Genomic DNA, 5,833 nt, shown 5'->3' on the forward strand with positions numbered 1-5,833 from the left:
CAGACAGTAAGTTCATCAGGTCAGGGACTAAATAGAGAAGACCGGGAGGGAGGGGAACCTGAGGCACAGAGCAGGGAAGTGACTTGCCCAAGGTTGCACAGCAGGTCACTGGCAGAACAAGGAACCGAACACAAGCCTCCTGGCTTCTAGCCCAGAGCCCTACCCACTCGCCCACCCTGCCTCTTATGGGTGACGGGCCTGTGCTTTGCGTTGACTTCAGCGAGAGTCCTGGTCAGGCACACAGAGGCAGGACTTGCCCTTCACAAGGGGCACTGACCTCAGAACACAGAGACGTGGCTACTGCATGAAAGGCAGGGAACACAATAACTGGCACTGCCGATGGAAATGGCCCGGGCACGTAGGGTCCAGAGGCCAGAACGTGCCTGGTCTCACTGCACTGCTGTTCTTCCCAACAAAAGCCTGGTCCCTGCGTTTCTCCTTAACACAGCAAATGTATATTGGGCTGATGCTCACAGTGGCTGCAAAGCTTTTTGCTAACAAAGATTAGGTCCCCATTCATAGTGCAAGCCCCAGAGCTCTATGCCCTTAAGTAGGCACCATGCATAGCAAGATCAATGAGATTTTATCCTGAGTCTCCTGGCGTTTGATGTTCTTCTTAAAGCCCTGGCTCCCGGAGTTGTAGGAGAGTCTCGGCTTTCAAAGTACCCATGCGAAACCTTAGAAATGCAACCCTTCAAGGCTCAACATTGAGAAGGCAAAAAGAGCCCCCAGGTTCCTGGTTTGTTTTTTAAACCAGCCTTGTAATTTTGGGGGCGTCTGACTCACGCTTGGCATTAGCACAGTGCAAAGCTTTCCCCCTTTTCGGAGGAGTTTAATGGCTCCTGCAAATGACCCTCAAGTGGCTTGTTAATTACTGGCGGGTCTCAGCAGGACATGCCATCTGAATATGTAAGCAGCGCTGGTCATCAATGCCAGGAGGAGGGCCTCTGCTGTGAGAACCAGACGCGCTTTGTTTATCCCTGGGCTTGGATGTGGATTGGAGTTAATCAGGCCAAAGCCCATGCTGGGGGATGTGGGATCCTCATGCTGCTGGGGCTCTGCAGCGGGGAGGGGACTCGGGAAGGGCTTCTCGACCTCTGCCCCAACACCAGACATGCTTGGCCTCTCCTGGGAGCCATCCCAGAATCCTTCGGGCTTGCTCTTTGGGGCGCCATGAGCACTGGCTCTGTGGTGTGGAGGGAGAGGGGTGCTCTGAGCATGACCAGCAGCAACGGGACAGGAACCTGCGTGCGCTCATCACCATTCCCATGGGGGTGGCATGATTTGCACCCCTAGAGAGGGCGTCCAGCTCTCGGAGGGAATGCATGACAGGGCTGGGCCAGGCCAGCAATCAGGGCAGGGAGGAAGGGTCCCCCAGGCCTTGTGCAGATGGTGAGGGAAGCACGAGTCACATGGGTAGCAAACTTCCCCAAAGTCAGACAGCCCTTCAGTAATGGGCGGGACACCTTGAGCAAGGAGAAACACAGGGCTGGAGAGCAGGGATTGCTGGGAATGAGCCAGGTTAGGCTGTGGGCTAGTCTCCCCTGGGGCATGGGGAAGGTCCCGTTGCTCCGGATACTTTCAGCTAGACTGGACAACGCACTAGCAAGTGGGGAATGCCTTGCCCTGTCCTGGGGATGGGCTAGGTGGGACCTGTCCAGTCAGGAAATGCAGTCGGACTTCGCCAGCTGAGCCTGTTGGAAATGTGACCTTCTCCTAGTCGTGATGTGGCTTCTGTTATCTCTTACTTCCCTGATCCTTAAAACGGGGGGAGACCCTGGCCCTGGAGCAATGTCACAGGGGCAGGGGGTTGCTGGAGACTTATTGACAAGGGACAGATGGACTCGAGGAATGCTGTACAGTAAAGCTGGCTGCCACCAAGGGCCCCCCCACCACCACCACCACCTCCAGAATCAGGTCAGGACCAGCCTGTGCATGGAGGGAGAAACCTCTCCCTTCCACTCTCTGCAATCCAAATGCTGTACTCTTCTCTACCAAACCACTCACAGGAGTGTCATTCTCCATACCTTACCCAGAGAGAAACTGAGGCCTGGTGCGAGGCAGTGACTCGCCCGAGGACCTGCAACATGCAGTTCAGCCCCTTGTATGTATGCATAATTACATGATTGCATGCTATGCTTTCCCTCGGCCCCTGGCCCCGTTCAGGGCACAGGACGGACCTGCTCGGGGATGTGTCCTGGTTGTGTAGTGAATAGTGGTGCCCTAGGAGTCTGGCTGCAGCTCCAGCACTCCTTGGGAGTGGGGTGGGGCTTTCTCTTGTTACACAAACCTCCACATCCCCACTACCCGAAAGGTCCCAGAGGTGAGACTGAAGGATATGGCTAAATTGTGTAACTGGGGGGAGTCTCTTCTTTGTTTTTAAGATGGGGGAGAAAAGCAAGAGAGACCCATTTAGCTCTTCCCATCCCAGGAGGGAGGTGTTTCACAAGCTTTGTCCTCCAATGAGAGGCAATCTATGAATTCTCCTGACTCATTCTCACACCACCATGTGCATGTCCCCCTTCATTGGGCTGCATGGTAGTCTTTCACAAAGCCTGTCTAACTATGTCATGCCTCGGCTATCAGAGTGTCCTGCTCAAATGCACTCATGTGCACACATGCACATATTATTTGTTTAATTAAAGGGGCCCAAATGCAACCTCACCATCTTCTGGGACCTGAGAAGTAGGAAGGAAATCAGTGAAAGCCTCCCAACATCAGCACCATTCACTCCCTCTGGAGTCTCAAGCAAACCAATCACACCCCCAAGCAGGGCTGTTTGGAGCTTGTGGGGAAGTTGATATTTTCCCCCATGAAAATTGTATGATGAAAACAAAACATTTTTCATTTTTGTCAAAAATCGCCTTTGAATTTTTGGGGGTTTTCATAAAAAAATTGAAACGCTTTTTTTCTGCAGTGTTTAACAATGGAAATGTTGGGTTCTGTGGGTTGTTTTGGTTTGTTTTTTTCCCACAACATGACAACCAAAATAATTTTTTCTACAAAAATGTCCATTTGGTTGCAAAAGCTGTTTTCTGTCCCCTCCAAAAATGTGTTGATGGAAAAATTTTGCCCAGCTCTATGGTATTGCAGGCTGCTGATAGATCGAATGATTTCAGCATGGACACATTGGCCCTACCCTCAGCTGGTTTGCCTTCCTTGATCCTTTTCTTTCCCTGGGCTAAGCTGGTTCCCCATCATAGGTTAGAGCAGTCTGAGGATTGTTCTAGTTTCCAGTGGCTGCCGGGGGCCTGAAGGCCAGCAGCTGGGGAGCTAACAGAGTGGGCAGAACCCTGGTTTGGCTGTTCCCAAGGCAGGATTTCAGAGCAGCTGTCTCTGGGTGGACAATACCTGGCCACACTCACTGCTTGGCTTTGGAGTTCATTAGTTTGGGTATGTTTGAGAGCATGAATGGCTTTGCAGAGCCAACTTGCCTCTGGGGTGAGCGCTCAGCCCTGCCACACAAGAGACAAATCGTTGGGGTTCAATCCACCCTCTCCAGGATCCCACTGGGGGGGGAATGAGAGCTCCTCGTATTCTGCTGTGGGGAGTCAGCCCCTGGCACTTTGTGGCTTGCACAGTTGCCAACTTTCACAGGGTAAATAAGCACCCTGACTTTCACAATAAGCCAAAAATCAAGCTAATCCCATTTCAAAACAAGGCCGAAACAAGCCAGTCCCTAAGAACCCCAACACTCGATGTGACTAGATCCCCCCGGTGTGCAGTCTGGGACTGTGGCGGGCCTGCTGTGCACCCCTGACTCTCTCCTGCCCTTGCCCCTGCTTCCCCCCTCCCCCTTTGCCCCTGCTTCCCAAGAGCCGATCAAAAAGAAGCAACAAGCTACAGGCCAAACAAGCTACAAGCCAGAAACTAGCCAACAGGCAACTCACAAGCAGGGCCGGCTCTAGCATTTTTGCCGCCCCAAGCAGCACAAAAAAAAAAAAAAAAAAAAAAAGCCGCAGTCGCAGCGGCAGCTCTACTGCCGCTTCATTCTATGGCGGCAATTCGGCGGCAGGTCCTTTGCTCCCAGAGGGAGTGACGGCCCCGCCGCCGAAAGGGCCGGACGTGCCGCCCCCCTCTTCATTGGCCGCCCCAGGCACCTGCTTGCTAGGCTGGTGCCTGGAGCCGGCCCTGCTCACAAGCTAATTAAGCCAAAAACAAGCCCAATTTTTGCGTTTTTTTTCCATGGGTTTGGCCTGTCTGGTGGCTTGATCCTGCATGGTGCTGAGGGCCTCCCGCTGCTGCTCAGGAATGTTCAGTGCCTTGGCAGGAGCAAACGTTTGCTGCTTTGCCACCATGGACTGGATCAGTGCCCCGAGCTCAGTGGTGCCGAGTGGTAAGCGATTCCCTCTGCCACAGGAGCTCCCCTCCCCACGAGGCCTTGAAGCACAGAGGCAGTACAGGGAGAGTGTGTGTGTGGAGATGGGGGAGGTATGGAGATTAAAGCCAAAGAAGCAATTGCAACGGTGAAAACAAAGCACGATACTGGAATATGCCAGGAACCATTTTATTTAAATATGTCAGTTTGTTTATTGGTCAATAATACAACAAAAGACCTTTTATTGTGGATCTAGTCATTTAATCATAGTGTAGTTATCATGGCTTTAACACCGTGAGTTAGATTTTAGAGAGAAAGGGATACTGAAGAAGCTGGAAGCATGAGCTGAGCTGAGATTTTTCAGTCTAGAGGAGTCAGGTCCGTGCCAATCCAGACCTCTGCACCTCCATGATATTCACAACAAGTTTGCTTGCCAATAGCAACCCTCTTGCTGTCTCTGGTTACTAGTGAGCCCCCCAGGGGTTGAGAGGAAGGATGGTCTTGTGGTTAAGTTGTTGGCTAGGGCTCAGGAGGCCTGCGTTTAAATCCTGAGACTGTTCCAGAATCCCCGTGTGACCTTGGACAAGCCAGTGAATTGCTCTGTGCCTCAGTTTCCCATCTGTACAGTTAGGATAACAATAGTTCCTTTCTGCCACCCTTGTCTGTTTAGATTGTAAACTCTTCAGGGCAGGGAGTGTCTGTGTATGTACAGCACCTGGCACGATGGGGTTCCAATCTGTGTACCCAGTTACCCAGTGTAATACTAATTATAAAAAGAATGCCGTGTGTTCATTGTGTCTAAATTCTCGAGACTGCTTTGAAAAACTCAACCATTAGTGTGATTAAATATTAAGACAATCGCCTGTGCCTCTCCTCTCAGCCAAACTGTAACAGGCCAGAACATTTATCACACTTGGAAGAAAAACAAATAGCATTTGCAATGTTTAACAATAGTGAACAGTAACAAAGGAGACAGAGCTAGTGGCATTCTCAATGGCTCTGTCCATTCCAAGGTCAAATTCTGCTCTCTGCCGCCTGGGTGCCTCCGCTGGGAGGTGTGGTTCTGTCACTGAGAGCAGAATTTGGCTCCTAATGTTTTTGCAAGAGATGCTTCACATAGGGTTACCATTTTCCGGATTTACCCGGACATGTCCTCCTTTTTGTGCTAAAAATAGCGTCGGGGGGAATTTGTAAAGCACTCACAATGTCCGGGATTTCCCCCCTCCCCCGGCAGAGCAGAGCGAGCGGCTGGGAGGGCTGCAGGAAAGTCCCGGGCTGGACTCCAGAGCAGCTTCCTCCTCCCTCCCTGAATTCTCAGCCGGCAGCTCCTCCTCCTGCAGCCCGGTCCGGCAGCACTGTGCAGGGCCAGGGACCGGGTTTTGTTGTGCTGGGGAGCTCAGCCATGTGTCCGGCTGGCACAGAGCCCAACACCCTGTTCTGAGCAGCAGGGTAAGGGGGCCAGGGAGGTTCTGGAGGGGGCAGTCAAGAAACGGGGGGGGGGGGGGGGGAGGCGAC

Source organism: Trachemys scripta, chromosome 2 (assembly GCF_013100865.1).
Source record: "Trachemys scripta elegans isolate TJP31775 chromosome 2, CAS_Tse_1.0, whole genome shotgun sequence".
NCBI lineage: Eukaryota > Metazoa > Chordata > Testudines > Emydidae > Trachemys > Trachemys scripta.